This window comes from Vicugna pacos, chromosome 7 (genome assembly GCF_048564905.1).
Source record: "Vicugna pacos chromosome 7, VicPac4, whole genome shotgun sequence".
Classification (NCBI taxonomy): Eukaryota; Metazoa; Chordata; class Mammalia; order Artiodactyla; family Camelidae; genus Vicugna; species Vicugna pacos.
The window spans coordinates 43,181,408-43,208,926 of record NC_132993.1 but is presented as its reverse complement, the minus strand read 5'-3'; the positions used below and the strand labels follow the sequence as shown (position 1 = coordinate 43,208,926).

The 27,519-nt window shown below is 40.0% G+C and overlaps 1 long non-coding RNA gene across 1 annotated transcript; it reads right to left on the bottom strand.

The window, feature by feature from the left end:
- Positions 1–1,105: 1,105 nt before the first annotated feature.
- On the bottom strand, positions 1,106–27,519 carry LOC140697396 (uncharacterized). The gene is made up of 3 exons (XR_012074393.1): positions 27,331–27,519; positions 2,629–2,679; positions 1,106–1,245 (listed from the first exon to the last, which is right to left on the bottom strand). It is a non-coding gene; the product is annotated as an uncharacterized lncRNA (long non-coding RNA).

The following is a 27,519-nucleotide window of genomic DNA, read 5'->3' as shown; positions in this document are numbered from 1 at the left end:
GCTCCAGTTAATGGATATTTTATTGTTTCTCCCCCCGCCTTGCACATGACCTTTCCTTAGAAGCATTTGCAATGCCCGAAAACACGTATCTGCTGCCTAGTAGCCGGAGGGCTCTCTCCGCTCTAGAAAACTTGTTTGCCAGCCCCAGGCTGCAGACCAGGCCAAAATACTTTGATCATCCTGTCAGTGGGAAATTTACAGCAACATTCGGGCTTTTGTTCCATGTGTATTTCTCCAAATATAATATCTCCCTCAAGAAATCAATGATAAGCTGTTAAACTAAAGAGCATGGTAACATCCACAGAGCAGTAAATTAATGGTCTTTTGTGGATAGATGGTTACAGATTTCATCATAAAAAATGGATAAAAGATTACATATCACACAGAGCGAAACTTTTAATAACTCAACATGACTTTTCTTAATGGGTTTTATTCATTTTAATCATTACAGTGTCAATGATGATTATAGCCTTATTAGATTGTAGTGATTGAGGGGACTGTTTATGAGATATTGAAAATCTCAGGCTGCTCAGAATAGCCCAGCAGCCTGTGTGGGTTTGATGTGTAACTTTATCTGGAGGAGTAGGGCTTGTCAGGAGAGTTTCAATTAATACTTTTACTAAATTGCTCCTGTCTTTAGTGACCTAGGTCACAGATGACTTAAGGATTCCACAACATCAGCTTTTCAAAACAGTTGAGCTGTAGCAGTGTAAATCAAGGGAGGTTCTGAGTGAACGTGTGTGTTTAAATAAGGTAGGGCCTGGAAGGTCCTCGGACAAAAGGAGCATAAGTCCCGCCACCTCTCTCTGCAGCCAGGAGAGTTCCCATTCTGCCTTATGGTGCCTCCCCAGAAAGGAGTTATTTTGATAACAGACTATAAAGTTGGCCACAAGAATCTTGAAGGTTAAATTCTCAGTTTTTCCCTTAATGTGTGGACACATGATTAAAATGAAAGCCAGGACTCTACTAGTGATTAATAAGGTGCTGTTGCAGAGAAATGCCCCAAGACACTGTCATCCTAAGAAAATTATTGTAACAAAAGTGTCAGTGCTATTCCTTAAAAAAGAAACAAAAAGAACCCTACAAGTGAGTACCTTCAATGGGACCAGGATCATAATATCATCCAGCTGATATCCTCTTGATTTAGTATTGATTCTTCAGAATGTCTACTTCCATTACAAACAATTCTGTCACCCAGCAATTATTCCAAATGTTTCACTATAATGGAAGTCATATATAATAGGCCTAGGAGAAACAATGCATCACAGTGTCATAGTAGGAGACCTGGTGTGCATTTGGGCTACCTCCTTTAGTAGTGGGGTTTGGGGAGCAGGTGCCTTGAACTGTCCTAATCTTCATTTCTTTGTCAGTAGAAATAGAAGTAAGAATAATACTTACTTTGCTTTTCTTCTTCACAAGATGATTAAGAGAATCAAATAAGCCCACACTTGTGCTTAAGAAATACTACGTTTTTCAAGTTCATCTTTAGAGCTCCATTAAGATCAAGGGGCCAGATGACCTCGCTTTTATACAGGGTTCAGCATTAGGTAGAAAATATCAAGCGATTTGATGAAATCTGAAGAACTCAAATTCAATCTGATATAAGTGGTTTAGCCCTACTTATTAAAAAAAAATTAAAGTCAAGAGGAATCTAGAAGAGCTTATCTTTCCTTCTCTGAAGAGAGGAGAGAGGTGGATATGTGAATTAAAAAGGACAGTATAAGCTAGTAGGAACGGCTTAGGAAGCACAAGTATGTATGAGTAGTCTTCATCTGTCAGATGGGTAGAGCTGAGAATCAGCCCCAGTCTAGACCTTACCAAAAGAGAAAGGAGCCAAGGCTTGCATAGGAGAACAGTTGACAAGCAGCAAGAGGGTGAAGACTATTGAATGTTCCAGTGAAAAGGGAACACACAGAAAGGAGGGAGTTGGTCTACTGTGGGAAAGAGCATGGGCCTTGGAATCAGACAACCCTAGTCCAATCCTTCTCCACCACCATAATGATGTCCACTGCACCCACCTCCAGCCATCAGCTCTACTCAATATCCACTCGCCTGCCAAGGGACTTATGTGGGGTGGGTCATGTTTACTTCTGCTAGGGGTAGATAGACTCTACTTAGTGGTTGGGTACCTTCAAATGGCCTCAGAATTCTCTTTGTCTGTAGACTTCTATTCTTGATCTATGCACTCTCCCTGGGAACTTCCATTCAAGCCCATGGCCTCCTTATACACCAGTCACTCCCAAATTTCTGTCTCTAGCCCCAACTTTCTTCTGGGATTCAGACATAACTTTCTGTCTTGCTGGCCATCTATTTTTAGGCATGTCCGTCTTAAATCTACCTTTTTTTCATCAAACCTGTTCTTCCTCCTGAATTCCATAACTTGGTTGATAACATTCCCACTGACCCAGAGGTTATGGATTGAATGTTTTTGTGTCCCCTCACCCCCAATTTATATGTTGAAACCCTAACCCCCAATGTGATTGTGTTAAGAGGCAGGGCCTTTGGGAGGTGATTAGGTCATGAGGATGGAGCCCTCATGAATGGAATTAGTGCCCTTATAAAAGAGACCCCAGAGAGCTCTTTTGTTTCTTCTGCCATGTGAGGACACAATGAGAAGTGGGCTCTTACCAGACACCAAATCTTCCAGCATCTTTGTCTTGGACTTCTCAGCCTCTAGAACTGTGAGAAATAAATGTTTGTTGTTTCAGCCACCCAGTCTATGGTATTTTTGTTATAGCAGCCCAAACAGACTAAGACACCAGGTGATTGATTTTGGAGTCATCCTGCACTCCTTATTCATCACTCCGCACAATCAGTCAGTCACTAAGCCCCGTCAATTCAAATTCCTTACTGTGGTGGTTTTAAAATAGATTCCCAAATTCTTTGACATTTCTCCCATTGACAGGTGAGTCTATGTCTCTTCCCCTTGAAACTAGACTTCTGTGACTGTTCTGACCAATAGAGTGGAGAAAGTGACACCATGTGACTTATGAGGCTAATCCACAGAAGTGACACAGCTTCCAACTCGCTTGTCAGAACTCATCAGCAAAAAGCCTGCACGTTGCGGGGAAGCCCAAACTAGCACATGTGGAAGACCTCATGGAGAGGCCCTGAGGCTACAGGAAGAGATGGGGAAGCCTGGCCAGCTCCCACCTCCTCTGCCTCTCTGCTTTTGAGGCTCCAACCACCATTTGACTGCAACTATGATAAGACCCTGCCTAGATAGAGTGCCTGGCAAGCCCTTCCCAAATTCTGACCCACAGAAAACATGAGAGATGGTAAAAATCATTGTTGTTATGTTTAGTCACAAAATTCGGGGGTAAACTGTAACACAGCAATAGTAACTGGAACATGGAACACTTACCATCATCTCCCTCTCCCTTCCCACAACTGCCACCCTGGATCAGGCCCTCATCGCCTTACCTGGCCCAGTGATTGGCACAGAGGGTTTTGGGCTGAAGGAAAGCCAACTCCATGAGAACAGGCTTTGTGAGCAAGATTAGGATCTTATATCTAGTTAGGCCAAAATTTTGAGACAATAGATTTCTCCCTTTACATTGTAAAACTATAGATCTATGATCCAGATCAATCTGAGCTAAGACAAGATACTTGCCTCCATCAGAAATGAACAAGGAAAGGGAAGAGAAAAAAAAAGAGTTTTGAAAATGAGTATTAAGTCCTATAAGAATGATTTGTTTAGAGTTGGCTCAGATCATTTTTTCTCCCCAATTTATTCTTTTTGTTATCTTATCAGTTGAAATCAGCCCAGTTACTTGAGTTTTTCTCCCACAAGGGCAAAACAAAGATTGCCATACGTTTTTCTTTTCATGCCAGCTGGTGCTCCCCAGTGTGGAGACATTAAGGTTTTTACTTCTGTTAATCCTTAGACAACACTAAAAGGATTCAGAGAGCTTCTGATTTACACAGTCAGTGAGAAACAGCCTTCTGATTCTTATTGCCTTTTACGTGTTCCATTTTTCAATTTTATCTATTGGAATGTAAAATTTCAGCTCTTTTATAAATTGCCTATTAATATTTAATTTCTTCTATCATTGTATTGTTACCGGATAACCACAATTGCTACATGGGACGATAACAGAAGATCCATTAACTATCAACAGATGAGGACCTAAATAGATAGCAAAGGTAATATACATGAAAAATAGTCTGTCAAGCAACGTCGGCCTCAATGAGCCTGAATTCACAGTCGTGTACAGTAGCCACAATGGCTCTCACTGTTGATTCATCCTCTGATTACTCTGTTTGCACTGTAGACAAAATGGTCTAAATGAAGACCAAGATAATAAGTGAACTATCTGTCATCTCTTTTATTTTTATTCCAAGCAAGGAGAATTGGCAGAAGGAGAATAGTAAATGGAGGTTCCTGCTGGTTCTGTTCTTTTAAAAACATGGAAGGTGCTGTGAATTATTTAAGACAGAGAACAGAAAGTAGGACTTTGCAATTTTCCCGAAGCTTTATGTCAAGTTCCTTACTCACACTCCAACCACTGTAATCTCAGGCTGTGGGTTTTTTGCTGTTCAAAAACTATCAGTACAAGAACGTTTGCTCTCAGTAAAAGGTAGAATGGCCAAGTCGGGAATTAATGGAAGAGTCAAAAATGGAAACAAATATTGCAGGTGCAGGTTGAGAACTCAGAGAAATATTTTCAGTTAATCAGAGAATCTCTGATTTTAGACCCTCTTTAAGTCATTTTTGTCTGCTTAACATCTCTACTTGAAAGTGCCACAGCATCTTAAATTCACCATATTTAAAATGAGACTTACTATTATGTTTTTCTCTAACCATTCTACAACACAACAAAACTAACCCTGTCCCTTTCGTCTTGATTTTCTTTCTCAGCTTAATGGCACCATAATTTTTCCACTTACTGCTGCTCATAACCTTACTTCCTGTTTCTCTACCCAATTAACAATATTCAGTCATTGCTGAAAGAGACGTTTACCAAGAAGCAGATGAAGCTTAAGTTCAGGGCTGCTCTTGTGCACAGGTCTCTTCCAGGGCTCTGGCAGCAGCCCAGCAATGTGTTTTGGTAAAGGCCACATGTTTTTGTAGAATTTGGAAAAAGAAGGTATTTCGGCTGATGTCTCTTTCCTTTCTGCCTTCTCCTCAGCCACACTTTCCCTCTTGTCAGGTGCCAGTTTGGAAACTGGGCAAAAGAGACGTTGAACTGAGTTAAAGGAGACATTTATCTGGATTTAATGGGATGCCTTTATGTGTTTTGGAGGCACTTCTGTTTATATTTAGTTAGTGCTAGTTGTCTCAGTGTAGGGGCCGCCTTCCAGTGTATGCCTGCTGCCCCCAGTGCTGGATCGCCTGGCCACATAAGGTCATGAAAAGTAAGACCAGGAGCGCATCATGCTGTGCAGGTGTGGGGAAGAAACATAAAGTGAATGGAATGTGTGGAGCCAGAAGCTGGTCTCTGAAAATTTCTCTCAGTTCCCAGGCATGTACAATTATAAGCAGAGAATTCACTCCTCCTCAACACCTGGTCAACATAATAGTTCTCTCCTATCAAGAATATACTTTAAAATGCAGTGTTTACAATTATGCATCCACCATCCACTTTTTTTCTTTTGTAATGGGAATAATGAAAAATAGAATTTATCAGCCTGTGTTTGGCACAAACCTGTAGCAGGACTATAAATAGTAATTATGTCTCTAACAACTCATGCATAAAAGAAAATGAAGTGTTTTTCAACTTTGAACAATCCTAAAAATTTACATGACTTCACCAATAATGAGTTGTGAGCCAAAAGGAACTTTTCTCAACTGTCAATAATAGAAAACAAATTTTGATCAACCATCTAGAGGAGAGACTGTGTTATCTTCCTATTCTCTCTATGGAAAATGGTATTATAAGATATTGGTCAAATGAAGAAGCAGTCAAGGAGTATATAGCCAAAATTGTACAAAACTAATTATAGAGGTTTGGCAGCTTATTTTTAAAAAATACGCTTTTTTGTGATGCTAGTTATATTTGTCAGGTTTCTCAATTTTGTAATTTGTAATGATCTCGTTTGTTATTTTAAATGAATATTCATTTTTATTCTTAATATTTTATTATTTTTCTTTAGAAAGGAATCATGTAAGCTTCTCAGTTGTATGAGCTTCATACCCACCAAACCCGGATTCGCCCTGGCCCAGCCCTATGAATTCTCTCTCTATGGTGTTTCTTGATTCTGCACCGTCTTTCCGTTTGCCATAGACATCACCTTTCTTCAGACACCATTCGTTTTTGTGTGTAGTCTAGCAGAGTAAGGGCCTAAAGTGGTTCTCTCTGCACTTCTCCTTACTCTCCTCCATGCTGCCTCCTCATATCAGATGACTGTTACTAATAATGACAAGTACAATTCACACAGTACCAGATACCAGGTACTTTGTATCTATTGTCTCAAATTTCCGCGGTCACCCTAAGAAGTAGCTATGCTCCCACTGCAGAGATCAAGAAAAATCAGGGCTCAAAATGCTTGAGTAACTTGCCCAATGCCACAAAGTTACCATGTGACGGAGGCAAGATTCAAACCTAGTTCCCCCAATTCTCAGTCTGCCCATGGCATGTGGCCTCCCTCTTTTCAGCTTCCCTCACTACTTCCAGAAGGAAACCTTCACCTTTAGCCCTCCACAGTGAGTTGCTGGCCTCTCCTGCCAGGCAAATGCTCTACAACGCAGCCACATTGAATCTTTGTCGGTGCCCAAATATGGCACTTCCATTCCTTGGCACTCAACTTTCCCCTCCACAGTAACCTCTTCCTGACATTCTGAAACCCCTGAAAGCAAGTTTCACAAGCTATTGTCACAGTCTCCCAAATGGGTGTTATAGCTCCTTCTCTTTAGTTCCCAAAATACTTTGGTTTTGCTAGAGATTAGAGATTATTAGCACTTACTCTACTTCCTTTGATTTATATAAGGAATATGGGCCCTTATCCACAGCTTGTTGCAGTCATCTCATTTCATAGTTTACTTAGTTTGCTGAATACCATAGACGTTTCCCATAGTTCTACATAGTCGATAATTTCCTGTTGAATGGCTACATGTTTTACTTTTTGACATGAGTTATTTAAATATTTCTCTACATGTAGATGTTTTTTGTTTCAGTTTTTGTTTGTGTTTTTATTGTTGTTGACATTTGTTATTGTTAAAGTCAGCGTTGGAAAGAACATCTTTGGAATGTAGATTTCTTTTCTCTATGCCATTATTTCCTCAGGATAAAATTCTAGACATGGTTTTACAGGCTCAAAGTGCATGGACATTTCATGACTCCAATTGCCCTGTTGCTTTTTCAAAGTTTTGCATAGTTTATGTTGTGATTGGTAGTACAGGATTGCACTAGTTTCACCGTATAGCATCAGGTGATATTTAATTCTCTGATTTTGCCACTGGTAGGTTGTTCCCTTTGATTTTTTTTTTTTTTTTTGAGATTGATTATCTTTTAAGATTGAAGTCAGAGAAAGGAGGGAAACCAGGTGAATGAAGTCAATAAAATTGCTTTAAAATTTTTAATTTTAAGATGAATGGTGGAGGAAGGAAAAAATTTGTGTCTAATTTGATACAAACAGTAAAAATAATTTGATACACAAACATTTCAAAGTCTTCCAATCTATAAAACTGTTACCTGATAATGAGGCTCAGTTGGCTGATTGGCTGACCATTTGCAGATGCAAATATGACTATGCCAGATGTGTAATCGGACAGCCACTGCCAGTTAAACACTGATGGGGCCTGGGAGGTAATTGATTCTCCAAATTAGTAACCCATTTGGTCAAAATTACAATACTTGTTGAAGTTACTTTAAATTATGCTCTAATAGTAATTAGGGGCTTTGCCTCATCTTCTATGAAATATTTCCCTTTGCTGATGAAGTACTAAGGGACTGGTAATTTAAGCAAATAAATGATGATTGCCTGATCAAAGTCGTTAAATTAATATAAAATGTAATGGTAGTAAATTCTCTGATAAAAGAAAATGGTTTAATATCTCTATAGGGAGGTAGCCAAAAATACATTCTGCAAATATTTGGATACATTTTTCATAAGGTCCAGCAGCCCATTCCATTTTGCAGGTTTTCTTGATAGGTTCATAGACCCATCTTTTTTCTTTTACTATGGCAATAAGTAATTGTGTCTATTCCACGCCGTTGTCATACCTAATTGCCACTTTATTGTTCCCGAAGGGCAACTGGACTAAGACTTTTAAAAAGCTGAATTTAAAATGAGTAATAAGAATTAAAAGAAGGGACCTAGAGACTGCAGAACCATCATAGCCTGATGCTGTTTCCTACAGTTAGATTTTAAGGTAGTTAATAATAATCACACACTCTTCAGAGAGTAACTGGGCTTCTCAAGATCTAAACATTAAGAACCATGTATTTACTCTTATTTGTGACATAGCATGTTCTGTCTCTCTCAGATACCTTTGGCCAGTCTTTCCTATCCAACACTGTCGTTTATTTGAAAAATAAAATTATCCTGATGTTGAGCAGGTTCCTCAAAGGAAAATGAATCTGAAATAGAAACGACTGCTTTTTCACATACTGAGAACTCCACTTAATAGGCAGCAGTTAGAGTGTGATGGGCTTTCCGGTGTCTTCTTAATGGTGGCTCCTGGTTGCTTTATAGAAAAGAAGACTATGGCCCAGTCTGTGCACCCCAGAACAGAGGAATCTGGAGAACACTCACGTTTTCACTGAAAAGAAAAACTGTAAGTACCCACTGATTGCAAGACCGAGTTCTGCAGCAGTGATGCTTTTGTACAGATGAAGTATTCTGCCATCCTGAACAAACGTTATAGTCAAAATTCTTCCTGGGACTCTTGAATGTGTAACTGTAACCTGAAAGTATAACCCTCTACTGCTGCAAAAGCAGTGTAAAAATTGAACATGATTTTTGGAATCTTTTTCCACAAAGCAAGTTTCTCCTGGATCTCAGGTAAGTGCATTAGGAAGGAGGCTGCATTTTCTGTGTTAAGAACTTACTAAGAGTTAGTGAACTGAACCTTAATCATTGCAATTCCAGTTGGTCTGCCCCAAGTAAAACACAAAATCATGTTTTAAAGGGGTGAGTAGATGCTTTAAAAATGTTTTCAAAATAAATGTTCTGAATGTCAGTTTGGTCTCTGGGTTAAATTGCCTCTAAATTATCCAGTTCTAAAATCGCATTTCAAAGCTTCGGGAAACCCTGTCTGGGGCCTGTCTAGACCTCAGAATTGGCCTGGTTTGTTTTAAGGTTTCAACAAGGCCCTGGCCTGCTGGGTTGCCTAATGCCAGGGGAGAGACATGTGTGAGACGTGAGGCAGATTTCTAAGGTACTGTTGTGGTTTTTTTCTTTTTTTCCATTATACTCTGTGTGGAAAAATAATTTAAAATATGATATCATGGTATATTTCTGGAATTGCATCATCCCTTGGCTTCAGAGCTTCTTAAGTGAAGAAGGGCAAATTGGTGGATCACAACCAACAAAGTGAGATCAGGGACCTCACTTCTAGTCTGCCGCCATCACTAGCCCACTAGGACTTCGGGGAAGTCACTTAATCTCTCTGTGCTTCATTTCTAAAGTGAGCACATTTGGCATATAAATTCTCTACAGTCTCTTTGGTTCTATGCTTCTATGATATTACAAAAAGTGCTGACAGGTTTTCTAAATTTTATTGTATGTTATATGTTTTTACTGGAAAACAAACCAACAATTCAGCCTTAATTATATACCAGGCAAATCTAAACCTTAGAATGGACTCAGCAGCTGGGCAGTCATGAGTTAGTAAATAGGGGTTTATGGAGCCTCAGAAGCTCATGCAACCAGGGCACCAAGCCAGTTGGGGTTCTGCATCTGTCACAATTGGTGGGACAAAAGAGTCAAACTGAATATACACTTTTAAAACATAGACAAGCTCTAGCTATTTTTTAAAAAGTTTTGGAGAGAACTAGAAACATTGATCAAATCAATTAGCTCATACCTTAGCAGTGCTGCTTTGCGTGCATTTGACAGGGTGGACCATTCATAAGTAGGTATATTTAAGGCCTCATCAGGGCTGGATTGTGTAATAGTCTGGCATGTGTGACTTCTACATTTCTTTACGGCCTCATGCAGCACCTGCATTACAAGTCAAGCACTGTGGGTCTAGTGAGCCTATCTTACACCAAAGGGATGAAGGGTATCACCCATGTCTTTTGCCTGACCCTTTGAAGTTGGACAAAGTAAGTGGGTCAGTCATTGGAGGATGGACCACTGGGCATCATACTGGGCCCTGTCATTCCAGCTAACAGAGGTGTTCCCTCAACAGCCAAAGTTATTCACATATGAGCTTTGAGCAAGGAAACTCAGCACACCACGGCGCTCCTACATCTGGCATCTCCATCCTAATTTACGTGGTTCTTGCTTGTGAGAAAACCTCATCTGGGGAGAGACATATTCACAGTCTTTACCTAGGGAAGATGAGATGATGTCTTTTCGGGTAATTGAGAAGAACCACTCTTCTGTCTTAGATGAGACCTATTGAACAGACTCATTGGCTAATTGTTAAACTCTCTTCCTATCGATTCATTTGATGATGTCCCTGAAATTCTGTCTCCTAAGAAAATTGGCTATCAAATGAAAAATGAACAATATCTGTGAGAACAGTGTTTTACTTTTTGAAGAAATTGAGGTGCAATTCACATAACATGCCACTAACCATTCTAAGGCATACAATCCAGTGGCACTCAGTGCATTCATGATGTTGTACAATCACCACCTCTCTCTAGTTTTCAAAATGTTTTCATTCATCCCCAAAAGAACACCCCACACCCATTAAGTAATAACTCCGCATTTCCTCTTCCCCCACTCCTGGCAACCACTAATCTGCTTTCTGACTTTGTGGATTTGCGTCTTCTGAATGTATTTTAGGTCTTGAGGAGCTACTTTTATTCCAAGGTACTCAGCTCCAAAAGATAGGGAGGAAGAACACGTGGATCTGAAAAAAAAAGATGGTTCCTGTGATTTTTAACTGTTTACCTGTCAGGGCCTCCAGCCTCCCTCCCCCTGAAGTGCAACCACCTTCAGAACACAACAGGCTGCCCACCAGCCAGAGGGAAGAATGATGTCCATTTAGAGTTCCAGGAAAGGCAGAAATAGGGCCGAATAAAATGATTTTAGTTGGAATTTGGCCACATTCAAGGGCTAATTAATGAGGATTGTGAACAAAGTGAGGAATGTGCTCCCGGCTGCCACCAAGTTATCAATGTGGTAAAGTACAGCCTGTGAGTTTCATAAACTCCGGAGAAGGATGCCCTTGTGCTCCATTCAACATATTGAATCTGTTAAGTGCTGAAGAAAACTGGACTCTCGGAGAGGGATGTGTAGTCTTTTATTCACTCACTGAGAGGTTGGTGCTTAAATCCTCGGGAACCTGGACGTTCACTCTTCTGAACTTAAATCTCAGAGGGAAGTGGTTTGGTGAGCAGGCTCTGCAAGAAGTCATTCTGAAGCTTCAGAAAGCAAACCAAGAGATCATCTACCTTTTCCCCCTCCTAACTCAGACAGTTACCAATTCCTACAGCTGAACTGAAAATAGTTCTATACAGGTGCAAAATAAGAAAAAAAAATTTCATGGACCAACAAGAGCAGCTCTGTGGTCTTGTTTTTTCATTAAGTATTTTATAAACCTAGGGAACTCTAGGAATGCTAGGCTGGGAAGAGAAAGGGAAATGAAGAAAATAACAAAAAAATGGAAAAAGGTCTTTTTTTCCCTCAGGCATCATTCTTCAGTGAGTGAAAAAAGTTTCCAAATACCTGCCTGTGTTCCAGGAATATTTAAGAAGTCTTAATAAACTCACTCCCATTTCCTTATTATTCCACGGCCTAGTCACTTTTTCCCCTCTGGAGTTAAGTACCAAGTTGCACTGGATATGGAAATGCATGGGTTTCATCCAAAACCTGTGATTTTTCTTAGGTGAGCCCTTTCGTTCCTCACATAAAGTAGCATTGTACATAAAAATTTCAAAATTTCCAGCCCATGATTTTTTAAAAGTAACTTGCCTTCCTCCCAAAAGTTCTGCCCAGGTAATACAATAAATGTAAATGCTTATTTTTTGCCACTTAGCTTTTAAAATTTGTCAACAGTGAACATTTACTGAAATTTTTGTACTGCTTGGGGCACAAACACTGTTTTAAGAGAAGAGGTGCAAGGAAATGGGAATGTAGTTTGTTTTCCTACTTTTGAATGGAAAGAAGAGCTATATTGCATTTCCTCAAAATCTAGAAGTAAGAGGGACAGGTTGGGATGGGAGTGTGCAGGGCAAGAAGATGAGGAGGAGGCGAAGGAGGAGGAGGGTGAAGGCTGTCCACAACAATTTCCCTAAGCAGGGCAGGCAGTGAGTATCTGAATAGGGAGGGGCTTATGGGAGGTTTGTGACTACCTCCCCGCCCACAGCCTGGGAATCCCTCCCAGGTAGGGGTTTGGGGGAAGGCATAGCTGGCATCATTGTCGTGGGTATGTAGCTTGTGCAGTGGCACAAAGCTGGGGCTCAGAGGCCCGCACTTGTTTAAGGCTCTCCTGTCAACATCTTGAAATTCTTAATGATTTTATTTTTGAACTTGTGTCTTGTGTATTAATCTGATGGGACATGGAGTATGCACGTGAGCATCCCCTCAAAATTCGCCATTCGTTCTTCCTTACACCCCATTTGCATAGAGGACTCGTGATGCTTCATGAGCACAAGATTCTGGTGGATGCGTGCAAGTTCAACCAGACTCAGATCAAGTACTGAGGTGAGCATGTTATGCCTGCCACTGAGTTGGGGGACCTGAAAGCCCCAAGAGGACAGGCTTTTAAAACTTGCTTTCCAACATTGGCATTGAACGCAAAAGGAAGTGGAGTTCTAGGAAACACAGATGACCAAGGGACCCTATCGTATCCTTTCTTACCGCTGTCAGTTCCTTGTCAGAGTCACCACTTATCCTGAAAGTGATAATGTAAAAGGAAAGGGAAAGACAGGGCAAACCATAATTCCTTTTCTGTTCAGTCCTACCCTCCTCATCAGTCAGCCAGAGCCAAAAGTGGAGCATTGGTAGAACATGCACTTATCAAGAAAGGAAAAAAAGGCCAGTTGAATTCATTTTGTGCAGCGTTTTCACTGTTCTGGTAAGAACAAAATACATATGCATGAAGTGTGAAATAGGAATTGTGTCATTTTGGTGATTCCACGTATAAGTTCAACGCTCTTATATTTTCATTTAAAACTGGCATTGCACTATATAAAGATGAACAATAAAATTCATGCCAATAATTTAAATTTTTAATTTTTCTTTATTTAGTACAGCATGTGGCAAATAAGAACACACCACGACCAGTGAAAAGACTGAGAAAAGCAGGGAAAAGCACTATAATTTAGTACCTGTAGCTCCTCCTGATTTTTGAACAAGGAGGGCCACACTTTTATTTGTGTAGCTGGCTTAAAGGAAGGTGGGCAGGTGCAGTGCTGGGGCCAAGGGATACAGCCAAAACTGTGAAGCTCATCTAATTATAATTTTAAAAATGATTTTGAGTTCTTTGACAATTCCTTCTTTTCTTCCTAATAATTTCTCTTAATACTAAATACTGTGTTTCTCCTTCAAAGCACTTTGCCCTGCTCTATTTCTACGAGATGTGCCCATTTTTCAAATGAGAGCATAAACTCTGAGGAGTGGCTTGTACTTGATGTCTCCTAGGGCTGCCGTCAGGGCTGAGCGCTCAGGCCCCTCTGTTCTTTCCCCAGAGCTGGGCTGGTTCCTATGAACTTCATGTTCAAGTTTATTTTATGGGCCATTTAAAAACTTTTTATAAAAATTTTTGAAAGAACAATAATAGTGTAAAATTCCTTTAAAAAAGGTAATGTAAAGAGGTAAAAAAAAGACATTTGGGTGACTTTTTTCCCAAAGGCCTAAAACCACAATCAAATATTATTATAATTTGGAGCATCATTAATCATAGCTTGCATTTGTTTTCATATTTGTAACTGTGGGACCTTCTCATCTCAGAGCTATAATACTTTTTATGACTGTAAATGGAAGCTGTTCCCTAGGTTTGATGTGTTAGTCTTCTCTTTTGCTGTTAATTTATTGGTTGGTTTTACATATTTTACAAAATTCAGCCCTTGAAAAACAAGCCTTGGCAAGTTAGCTCCATATACACTTTAACACTTAAGAAATGGCTAGATGTGTTTCATTTATATTCTTTATTATTCATTTGACTCACAAAGTATATAGGCATGGAAATTGCCTGTCAGTTTTACTACTGAAAGCTCCAGCTACTCTTACTTAAGATTAAAGTCATTCTTTTTATAATCACTCATTTTCCTCCAGGAAAATTCTGTGTGGGGGGATATCTTCAGTGGAGAAGGATTCTATGTGGACTTCCAACCCTTTAACCTAGATTATAGTAGGATGTTAAGTCAGGAAATGACATATCAGGGCAGGAATCAGTTGTGCTCCCTCCCAAGTCTATTTTAAAGCACTTTCCATTTTAAATATAGCAATAAAATATCAGCCTCGAAATGTCTGATAAGGATAAAAGCAATAGATCCAAATCCAATCTAAATCTGACACTGCCAGGAACAAGAATTCACATTGGTAAGTCAGGACTCATTTATGGGGCCATAAATGGGTGGGCCAGCTATAATTTGGGTATTAAACTTGTAAAATATATTGATGGTATGTAAGAGCTAAATAAATAATTTACTACAAGAAAATTGGAAATCTTTACATGGTACTTAATTGACCAGTTTTGGTCTCCTGGATTCTCAATGTCTCCTTGTTTTGCATTTGTGTATTTTTCACAGGCTAGATTTTTCTTTTCCTCACTTCAGTTTAATTTCCCTCTGCTGTGAATGATCACAAGTTAGTGCATTTCTGAAAACACACACAATTTCCATTTAAAATTCTGCCAATCTATTACATGCCTTTGACAATTTCATTTACCTTTTAGGAGGATGAATGTACTACACACTCTGTTCTGGGATTAGACAAATTTCTTTCTGGCCCCCCAAAAAGTGCTACCCCTCAGATTTCTGCTTTGTGCACAGAACAGGAAGGGTTTCAAGGAGATGCTTTAAAGAATTTACTGTATTCTTTTGCTTGGTATTTTGGGAAAATGCTGAATAGGGAGGAAAAAGGATGTTGGAAATCTCTGTCACTGCCTTCCACACATCTGTGAGATGCTACATGCAATTAGGAAAGGAAAAGAGAAAGAAATGGGGAAACTGAAATTAAGACACTGTTATTTGTATATGTGTATCCAGAACAACAAGTGGATTACTTGGACACATTATAAACTTACTAACCCTAAGAGCAACAGGATCTCTTATGTATGTAATAATGACATGTTTCAAAGGGCTTTTGATTCTTTGATCTCTTCAACCCTGGTGATATTTCCCCAAAGTAAACAGGATATGTATTTTGATGTCCAATTTTACTAGATGGGAAAACTAAGGTTTGGGGACATTGGGACTTGCACAAAATAATTTGTACAGTAAATTATTAGGCTGGAGCCTAGTGCCCAATTCTTCCAAATCCCAGACTGGCTCTTGTTTGAAGGGTCATTTTGTGCTTTCAGCTTCAAGCAATAGAAAGGCTAACTCAAACAAACTTAAATGATACAGAGTTACTTTAGCTCACATAATGGTTCCATCCAGGTTTTGACTCTATTTCTCTGTAGTCCTTTCTCCTTGGTGCTCTCCTGGATGCTGACTTTGGCATCTGGCTGGCTTTCCTCATGGCTGCACAATGGTGATCAGTATGACTTGGGGCAGCCTGCTCCCTGGTTCACTCCTAGCACGCAACAGGGTCTGATTCCCCCAGTATTATTTCTTAAAAGCAAGGTAGGACTTTCCTAGAAACTTCCAGAAACCTTTTTCCTTCTCCAGAACTGGAGCACATCACATTCTCCATCAATGATGGAAAAAGGGCCATGGGATGACTATGACTGGCTTAGTCTAATCAAAGAAATCCTGAGCCACATGGAATATTCAGGGGAATGTACCCAAACAAATCAGGGTTCTTGCAGGAAGGAAGAAGAGGGAAAGGATGCTGAGTAGACAGCCACAGAATTCTTCACACTTACTTATGTGATTCTGGAAGCCAACGGATTTGAGAATATCTGTGTGTTTGTCATGGACCAAGGTAGCAAAGAGATTTTTCTGTTTGGTCAGAGGTACTGGCCAAAAACTTAATTCTGTTGTTTCACTGTCTCTTATGTTTTCCTTTATTTTATTTCCCCAGCAACATCCCTGATATCCCCCATGGTTTCTGCTTGTCCATGTCAAGATCTTGGACTTCTCACAGGCACAATGATTGTGCACCACTCTTAGGAAACTCACTGGTTTGGCAGAAGCATCCACTCCCCCAGAGGCCAAACTTAATTCTATACTAGACCCCATTTAAAAAGGGAAAACACACAAGGAAGTTATTCATATGGAATCCTATGCAATTCCAAGAGGGAAGGCAGATGAGATTTTGTTGTTTTTTTCTAAGTGCTGCACAGCAGTCCAAAATATTCCCAAATGTGCTGAAAGTTAGTTTACCAGTGATGTGTTTTTCTTATACCAAACCATTGTCCCAGCTCATGCATTCAAGACAGTATGGCCAGACAGTGAGCATAATCCTATCTAGCCTACCTGAAAATGACCTTATCTAACAGTACATACAATGGAGCTTTTACTTGGAAGAATATGGAAGAATTCCCAGTGTTCTAAATATGCAAAGCCTTCCTTACAGTGGGCACCTGCCTCTCTCCCTGAAGGTTGGAAATACTGATTAGCTGTAAGACCAGGCTGGGTTACACCCATGGGGGCCCAAGGAACCAGACTCCACAGTACAGAGAAAACACACTCAGAGACCGATGTTTCCAATGGTGCTCATTGGAGATGCTGAGGACGAGAAGGCCAGATAGACATTGATAACGTTGCGTGTTTACCCCTGGAGGAGTCACTGAAGCAAGGGAAAGTACTTTCTCTATAGGCATCAGATCCAAGTAAGTAATAAAAAGCAAAGAACATAAGTCTAAACCCCGAGCACTATGACTTTTATATTAGGCTCGAGGCTAAGTTACTCACATGTGACTAGCAGGACTGGTGACATAATTTGCAGGGCCCTGTGCAAAATGAAAATGTGGGCTCCTTGTTGAAAAATTATTATGAATTGCAAGACAGTGACAGGAGAGCATTAAGTCAAGCATAGACCCATTTTAAGTGTGGCCCCTGTGTGCCCACACAGGTTTCAGGCCAAATGGCCATTCGTGGGGACTAAACTGTTTCAAGTGTTAGAACAGATTTTTCGGTTACCATTTACTGTATGTACTTCTTAGATTTAAATAGTAATTTTCTTCCAAAAAGCTCAGAACACAGAAAACTAAATTGCTTGGATATTAAGAATTGCTATAATTGAAGGGGCAGAGCTGAGAGGGAGATTTAAGAGAAGCGGAGATTGCATCAATAAAACCATTGTTTTTGTTCTGGAGTGAGTCTTGGTTTGCTAGAGTCAAACCTGGCTGGAGTCTGCTTTAATCCCTGAATGGTCTTATGTAAATCGCCTAGGTCTCAATGTCTTAGTCTCATTTTCTGTAAACTCAGAAGAATTCTAGTACCTACCTTATTGGGCTGCTGTAGGGATTAAATGTAATATTGAAAGTAAAGCGCTTAGCATAATGCCTGGCTCAGAGTAATTGCTCAATAAATATTTGCAGTTGCTGGAATAATGATTCCCAGTTTCAGAGAGAAGGGATGGTTGAGGACTGAGAATCCTGCAAAGATGTCTGAGGGTTAGCAGGCTCAAGCTGTGTTGCCTTTCCTGAGCCTATTACCACCAGAAAATTTTTGTTAATTTTTTTCTAATGGTATGCTCCTTCATTGTAGAAAGTTTTAGAAAAAAAATTTTTAATGACATTTACTCATGGATTGATCATTCAGAGATAACAGCTGTATTTAATATAGTTTCCTCAAAATTTGTTATTACATGTATTTATAAAAGTTAAATCCTAATGTATCATAGCTTTCTATTCTGTTCTTCACCCCCTGACTCACTGTGAACATCATCTCATGTTATTAAGTGGCCTTCAAACTTTTTTTATGACAGTTTAATTCTATAATGGGGAAGTGTTCCGTAATTTATTTTTCCTATCTCTTGAACTTTTAAGTTGTTTCCAGTTTTTCAGTATTATACATTATGCTGCTATAAATGACCGTGTGCATATACCCGACCACCTCTCTGATATACCTCCTTAAAGAAGTATTCTCTCTTAGAGAAGCATAAGAAATGGGAACTAATTTAAGCCTCTTGATATGTACTTCCAAAAAGATTATGCCAGTTTCTCTTCATTGGGTGTGGATGGGGGGAGGGGGTTCTATCTCCTGAAACTCTTGCCAGCATCAAGTATTACATATGCAAACATTTTACCATTTTATAGACAAAAAATTTATTGTTATGTTTATAGTAATTTGTTTGCTTTGATCAATAGTGAGATTGGGTGTGTTTTCATCTTTGAGTATTTGTCTTAGTTTCTGTGAATTTTAAGTTCATGGCTGTCAATTTTTCTACTGGAGAGTTTGATCTGTGCCCTATATTATTTTTAATAATGTATGCCAAATTCTTGCATCTTCCTCGAATAATGCATTTCATACACCAGGTAGTTTCCTTAGGAATGTATTTTTACTTCTAAAAACATATAAGACCAGAGCAGAGTATGGAATAGTAATGATAAGATGGTAAGGAATTGACAAATGCAGCTACAGACAGCTCCTTCTGCCATCGTGGTCATGTTAGATGAAACTTGTCTTTCAAAAGAATCACAGCAACCCAAATAGAGAGCAGTTCTTCCATATTTTACATGATCTTGAGAAGCCAAGGGGTTATCATTAAAATGTTAATGATAATTTCTCTCTGCGTGATGGAACAAGAGGTGCTTATTTTATTTTGTACCTTATTTTTTCCAAAAATTTCTAACCTGAACACATAAGAATTTTTGTTATCTTTTATGAAAGTAGACAATGAAACAAAACCAAAGACATAGTGATAATTAGAATAAGTCTATAATATTTTTGCTCTATATAATTTAGGAGAACTAAAATTTCATGTCAATTAATAATTTGACAAATTACGAATGAGGTATTTAAGCCTGTTACCTTTTTCATCTTTGTGTAATCAGGTCTTAGAGTTGCCTGCCAGCAAAGCACTCCCATGGAAGGGTGTATTTCCCCAACAGGCTTTGGTGTCAGTAGATATAAGGTCAAATCCACATGGCCTCATATTGGTTGTATGGCCCTGGACATTAGTGTCTTTAAAATGGGGACATTAATATCTTCCTAATAAGGCTGTTATGAGAAGCAGATGTGATAGTACAAGTGGTGCCAAGCTGACTTGGATGAATAAATTGGATTCAGCAACAGCACTGTAAGTCAAGTCTGCAGAGATCTTATTTTATGCTTCTTATGCCTTCACTCTAGTGAGTGATTTCAAGTGACAAAGTTCACTGTGATCACATCCCCCTACCTAACTGGGTCTTGTGGAAGAGTGGGAACGGCAGACCACCGTTCTCAAGAAGAGGTCCGATGTGGCTGAGGACCTGTGGACAGGCATCTCTCTCTTTCTCCAGTCCTCTCCCTGGCTAACCCTCTCTGTCTTGTCTCTCTCACACACCACACACTCTTTCATCTCAACAAGTTGTGCATGGTGGTTAGAATACATTAGTTTATTACTTTCAACCGATCTTCATTTTTCAACACCTGGTTGTAACCACAAATATGATTAAGATAACTAATTGGAAGATGATTGGAGACAATCAATGACAAGTTTAAATTAAAGAATGTGTTCCCTTTAAATGCAAATATATTACTTTTAAGCATATTTTATGACTGGAATTAAGCACTAGAAGGCAGCGGTCCTGTTGGGCCTTTTTGAACCAACAGGTGGACTCAGTGATTAAGACAGAAGCCCAGAATTGCAGCCAGGAAGAGTCCTTAAAACAGTTCTTTCTCCCAAGTACGTGGGCAGGACCTATCAGTCTTAAACTCAATGCTGCCTGTCAAATTGGCAAAGAATGAGAATGACTCTAATACTAGTAAGAAGAAACAGGCATTCTCATATTCCACTGGTGAAGTGTAAATTGAGACTATCATCTGGAGGGTATCAAACCCACTGTGTATCAGTGAAGATACTTTCAATGCAAATAATAGGAAACCTAGACAAAAATGACTTAAATAAGAAGGAAATTCATTATTTCACACACAGAGGAGAGAGAGTTCCAGGGCTAGTTAATTGAGTCACTCATGGTCATCAGGGTCCCATGTCCTATCTACCTTTCTGCTCTGCCATCCCCAACATGATAGGATTGTCCTCATAATTAAGTCCTCAAGGTTGCAGGATGGCTGCAACAGCGCCAAGCATCACAGACTCATTTAACAATGTATAAAAGCTGGAAGAAAGAATGTTCCTTTCTTATGACTCTACTTAAAAGGAAGAAAATTTCCAGAAGCTCTTCTATCTGCCCCACTCTGAAATTTTCCCTCACATGTTTCATTGGCTAGAGTCATATCACATGCCTATTCTGAACCCTATCATTATCAAGGAGAATGAAATTACACAAATGGCTTGGAGCTGGGGAGAGACTCGGCTTCCTCTTAAGCGCAGACCCTCTCAATATCTGAATCAGATGTAAGGTCAATTAACAAGGAAGAATTTGGTGAATTCTTACTGTCTATGCATTAATAGGTTCTGCCACCTTTGCTAAGGCAGTACTTTCCAGTGATTTTCACACATAGCACACATAGAAAGTTATAATACTTGCATGGTACACAAATAAATTGGAGGGGGCTGGGGAGCTTCTGTTGGGCTTGGTGAAAATAATTACTATTTTATGTTATATAATTACTGTAAGAAAAAAATTAAAAGTACTAAGAAAGATATTAAACACCAACTTTGTGTAACACTTCCAAATAAAACCTTTTCAAATTTTAAGATGAGAAACTGGAGCTTCCTTCTCTAGAAAAATTTTTTTCTACATCAGGTTTCATATTTGAAATGGTTACATTGAACTCCTCATCAAAACTTTGAATGATGATCTCTTCAAACTCCTTATAGTCACCAGAGTAAAATTTTATTCTCAGAGTAGGTGTTAAAGATTTTTTAAACCATTTTTTACAACTACTTAGAAATTTCTACAGTTGCAAATCTATTAAAAATTTAATAGGTCTTCCTTTTCTTTCACTGATAAATATAACATTGTAATTTCTTTTATTAATGTAATTGAGTTTCAAATTCATTTGAACTTTTTCATAGCAAGTCTCTTTCAAAGTGATGACAAAGTGATGTGCACATGTGATGTTAGAGCAGACATCCGTACCTAGCCTAGAAACTAGGGCATCTCAGCTGCAAACAACAGAATTATATGGTATATGCAAAGATTGAAGGTATCCTTTCCTGTGCAAAAAGTTTTTTAAGTGTAATTAGGTCTCATTTGTTTATTTTTGCTTTTATTTCTTTTGCCTTAGGAGACAGATCTAAAAAATATTGCTACAATTTATGTCAAAAGGTGTTCTGCCTATGTTCTCTTCTAGGAGTTTTATGGTTTCAAGTGTTACATTTAGGTCTTTAATCCATTTTGAATTTATTTTTTGTATATGGTGTTAGAGAATGTTCTAATTTCATTCTTTTATATGTAGTTGTCCAGTTTTCCCAGCACCATGTATTGAAGAGACTGTCTTTCCCCCATTGTTTATTCTTGCTTCCTTTGTTGAAGATTAATTGACCATAGGTGTGTGGGTTTATTTCTGGGCTATTTTGTTCCAGTGATCCATGTGTCTGTTTTTGTACCAGCACCTTGCTGTTTTCATTACTGTCACTTTGTAGTATAGTCTGAAGTCTAGGAGGGTGATACCTCCAGCCTTGTTCTTTTAGAAAATTCTTTTTTATTTAGACTAACATCCTTTCTTTGTAATTAAGCCCATTTTTTTCTTGTTCTTTCCTGGTAAATAAAAAGTGAGGCTTAATAATAGCTAAATTTATTGAGCATTGCTACATCCCAGGCATGCTTACATGTCTGTTGTCATTTAATCCTCACCCCAACTCCATGAGATAACTATTAGCCTCAATTTTTGGATAAGGAAAATTGAGGCACAAGGTATTAAGTAACTGTCCTAAGATAAAAATGACTGATATGTGGTTAAACAGGGATGTTAAGCCCAGGGGATATAACTCTAGAATCAATGGGCCCAACTCCAATACCATGTTGACTTTAAATAAATAGCTCCCTGATAGCCTACTTTGGTTTTTGGGTTTTTTGTTTTGTTTTGTTTTGTTTTGTTTTGTTTTTTTGCACTTGGTATACTTCCTTTATTCTATCTCTCCAAATAAATCCAGCTGCTTTTGTAGTTTTTCCCAGGTCTTACCATCCAGCTCATCTCTTTTCCCCCTGTTAGCCAGACTTCAGCAATAAACACAATCAGGAGCCTATTTCTACACTGTTGAACTCCTGAGTCATTTCTTGCACTGTGGTGGAACTGTTATACCTAATTTGGGTGTAGACCTCCCTCAGGAAGTCTTTCCAGCTTCTACCTCTTCAAGACTAGTAGGCATGTCCCTCCTATACTCTGCTCCTATTCCCTCCAGGCAACACACTTCTACTCAGAAGTTCACATTAGATAAAGAGTCTGCTAATCATTATTCTTGAAGCTGCTATAAAATTTCCTAGTATAATGAGTAGAAAAGATATTCCATTATTTTGAATAATTTTCAAGTTAATTGACATGGTCGAATCAAAATAAATAACATCAAACTAAAGTTAAAACTGTCAACTGAATCTATTTCAAAAAACTTGGAATTCAAAGAGGCTGCAAGGAATGGGATTAAGCCCATCAGACTGTAAGTCTAAGAAAAAGTGCTTTCATCATTATTTCTAAAACTCCAGAGCGGTTCTGGGCATGAGACTGGGAAACAGACACACAGGGATTGCCCCCATCCAACGGACACTTGTTTCCTTAGAATGAAACTTTTTCCTAATTTGTTTTGAACTGTCCCTAGGTATCATCATTGTCTGTGTCCACTTAGACATTTCCTCCTCTCTGGGGAGCCTTCCCTGATGCCCCCAAATTCAGATTAGGTGTCCCTTTGTGCCTCTCCCACTATCTCATAGCTGCCCATTCTGCCTAACACATGGCCTCCACCCTTGTCCAGATTGCAGGTCCTTGCGGGCAATGACCTGGTCTTGCCCTTCATTAGATCCTAGTCCTACCTAGTAAAAAGACTCATTCATACACGCTTAATAAATACTGAGTAAATGAATGAGTGAGACTCTGTTCATTGGAGACACTGTTTTGTGCTTACTTTTTCATTTCTATAAAAAGGCAACCTGACTTTCCTAGGTTGGTGAACATAATTAGAGTGGGTTTTTACCCCCTGACTTCTCTCCTTCAATTACATAGATCATGAAAAATCACAAAATACTATTAAAAATGAACTCGTTCGAGATTAGTGGTTGCAGGGGTTAGGAACTGGATGAGAAGGGATGGAGAGAGGAGATGGATGTGACTGTAAGAGAGTAGCAATGGGGATGCTTGTGGTGATGGAGCAGGTCTGCATCTTGATTACAGAGTTGATATATAAATCCACATATGATAAAATTGCATAGAACTTTAGACACATACAAGTGCATATAACACTGGTAAAAATCAGAGTAAGGTTTGTAGATTGTACCAATGTCAATTTCCTGGTTTTATTATCGTTATTAAGACATTACCACCTTTGGGGGAAATTGGGTGAAGAGTACACAGGGCCTCTTTGTACTTATTTTTAAACTTACTGTCGATCTATAATTATTTCAAAATAAAACAATAATAAAATTTTTTTTTAATAAACTGGTTCAGAACATCCCTCCCATTATTAGCAGCTCCCAAGGATTCTAGAGAGCAATTTCGCGGTGTTCCCTTCCCTCATGGATGTTTCCAGAGCCTGGGCCTGGAAGAATGTGGAGGAGAGAGGACCAGCTGCTCTTTGAACCCCGGCTTCCAGCCAGGCCTTTCTCTCCTACAGTTTCCCGGTGATCCAGCCGGGGTCTGCTTCCTGCCCCCTGCTAGGCTGGCCCCGGGCTGGGGGTGAGGGGCTGATGGTTTTACTGTTCTTTAGTAATCATGCAGATTAACGGCTGTGCGTTCAGTAGCTCGAGGCTTCCCTTAAATTGAGAGGGCTGGGGCCACACATTCCACAGCGGTTGGAAATGTCTCCACCTTGGCTTCCTTATTATAAGAATGTGACTGTGGCTCTGGGCTAGACGAGGAATAAAGCAACGGTTTTGATGTCTTTTGTTTCACGCAGCCCATAAAAAAGCAGCACTGCATCCCAGTACGCTTGGTTTGGGCAGGTAGACCCTCAGCCGGGAACCCCTGACTTTCGCTCTCACTGCCCTCACGGTTTCCTGCACTCAGGTGTCTTGCGTGTCTTGTTTTCACTTAATGTGCTGGGTAGCACCTTCACAACGCCCACCCCTAGTCACTAGCTCAGAGACCCTGACTCAGGCCACTAAACAGTGTTGTCTCCATTTGGTCTTTTTTTAGAACTGTTCACCCGCTTGCTACAGCCTTCCTCTCATTAAATAGCTGCAGCTGAATTTTGTGATATTTTTTCTTTTCTACTTCTGAAGTGATTTTAGGGAATCTGTGGAAATCAAAATCTCCTGCTGGTCGACAGGCAAGAACTGGGTATCAGAGGCCTTGCAGTTGATAGGGTATTTGATTCTTTTTCGTTTTGATTAAGCCCCTGGAGGCTCATAGTCCAAGCATGAGGGACAAATGGATTTTAAATTAGTTCTTCGGATCCAAAAACTCTGGCTGCAAGTACAAAGAGGTTAATGGTCTTGTAGGCATTTTTACTTGCATCTCAGTTTTACAGCTTTGAATTCTGTGAGCTTCTCTTTGGCTAGAGATGTGAGAGAACTAGACTGAGGAATAATATAGTTTAAGGAAAGACAGGTAACCTGCAGAAAGACCATAGGCTGTTTTGACTTCTTTCCATCAGAGCAGGCTCACCCTGGAGGAGGCAGAGGAGGGTGTGTGAAAGCCCCCATCTTAAGTCTATCAGCGTCTAGACAGCACAGAATCAAGGGCACTGTGTCAACCTTCCTCAGCATTCTCCGGTATCCACCTGTGGGGAGTGGCCGTGTTGCTTTTTTCTTTCCTGAACCGTGGACATTTGTTAAATAAGGAAAAAGTCTGTTTGCAGATCTTTGTGCAGGATACAATTACTCATTCAGTGCTGGAAATGGTAGAAGTCACATGCACACAGCCTATCTTACCAGATAAGCATGAGAGGTACAATTTCCTCAACTAGCACAAGGGAAAGTGAGAAAATACCAGATACTTGATGAAAAGAAACTCAGATGAAGAAGGTAGATAACCAAAGCTGAAGTTGCAGCGGTCTCCTCTGTACGTCATCGTCAGTCCTGCAGCTCAAATGAAGGCTTGAACGTACGGCTGGGGAAATATTTTCTGATTCCAAAATTGAAAGCCAATTTTCAAGTGCAGGGATGAAATCTCCTGCAATAATATGTAATATAATAGCTCCAATCATGATTGCAGAGGTTATCAAAGATCTGTTGCTGTTTTTAATGGCAGTGTGTTTTAATGGCAGCGTGCTTTTATCTCTGGTGGAAAAATGGCCCTAAATAGGCCTAAAATAGCCCTACTGAGCACATTTTACACCTCTGCACAAGGTACTTGAGATTTCTACTGGAAGAGTTCGCTCCCTTGGGTTGAAAGAGACTTGATTTGGAAAGGGTAGAGACTGTGGAAGGTGGGAGGTACTTCCATTCAGTTAAGGCCCCAGGTAGCTGTTGTCCCTCTGCCACCTTCCTCTGGGTCATGTGGGCAACAGTGGGTTAAGGGTGTTGTTGAATTGGCAGAAGAAAAGAGAAAATAAAGTCTGCGAAGTCAAAGACTGAGTGCTAAGTGGGAAAGTTTTACTACCAAGCAGGGAATCTGTGTCTATGCTGTGGGGGATGAGGTGTGAGGGGTGGGGAGAAGTGGGGTAGGTCCTTCAAAGCCAAAACACCACAGACTACTCTGTGTTACATTAGAAAGCCACGTCTCTGAGTGTTGCTGGTGGACTGTTCATGCAGGAGCCAGTCAATGGGCTGGCCGGAGGTGGTCAGCTGCATATGCGGGTCCTCCATTTTGGAGTATGGAGACATGGGTTATGAGATACGGTGTCCAGCTGCCCCCACTGTGCACTTGACACCCGGGTCAGGATGAATGTGGCCCTGTCAGCCCTGCACCAGTATCAGCAAGCTCATGGCCAGGTCAGGGTTTATCAGTGACCAAAGTAGTGGGAGATGAAGAGAAGGTCCTTCTCACATGTCCCCTTTGTTTATGATACTACCTTGGCTTTTTCTACATTTAGTCACATAGGAATCAGGAACAAGCTGTTTGATCTGGGCCGTTTGCTTAGCTTCTCTGAGCCTCAGCTTGCTTCCTGTGATGACTCTCCCCTCCCTTTACCCCCGCCCCCAACCTGCAACCTCACAGAGTGATTCCTTATTCTTGCATTTCTTCCCAGATAGGACTAACTCCTCCAAGCAAGCACTGAATAACTCATTAAACTGATTAATTTAAAAGATGATCAACTGAAAAAATCAAACTGTGGATTAGGGAGCTAGGTTCCCCCTAGCAGCCTCCAAAGTGGTTAGTGTCTTCATATTAGGGGAAAAAAAACATTTATCCTTTACAGCAGAGAGAATAATGCATTAAACTGTGTGATCTAGAACATTTATAATGCATCTGACTCCAAACTGCAAAACCCACTGAAAACAACATTTAAATCTCACAGCACCCTGAAATTCAACCAACACCAGTGAGGAATATAGCTAAGAGACTGTGTTTTATCTTTTTTTTTTTTTTTTTTTGCAGGGAGGTAATTAGGTTTATTTGTTTATTTTTTTAATGAAGGTACTGGGATTGAACCCAGGACCTCGTGCATGCTAAGCACACATTCTGCCACTGAGCTATACCCTCCTCCCAATTGTGTTTTATCTTTGACTTGAGCTTTTTTTTTCTTTTAAATATGGTCTTGATAAATGATTTCTCATGTACTGCCTTCCTTTCTCTGTTGCCTGTAACCTTGAAACTTGATTTGCTATCCAGCAAGCAATACTGATTTGCAACTGGACTAGATGGGATGGGGGGGAGGGATCTGCAGCCACGAAACACCCTGCCTTCCCCATTTCAGGGCCCAGAGAGAGGGGATCTCTGAGTGGGGCTTTGCTAGATGCTTCTCAAGGTAAGGATGTTGTGGGCAGTGGTCCCAGTTCCCAACTGAGTGACTTACCCCAGTGCACCTTAGGCAGCACATTTCTGATGCAGACAGGTGGGTCTGCTCTGCAGAGTGGTGGTAATGCTTTTGGGGCTCTGGCAGGAGTGTTGAATCATTGGATGAGGAAGCTGGACAGAGTGGCTTTCAGTGCTCCTGGGTAGAATACAGGCCAGTTCTCTTTGGACTTATCCATGGTAAACTCAA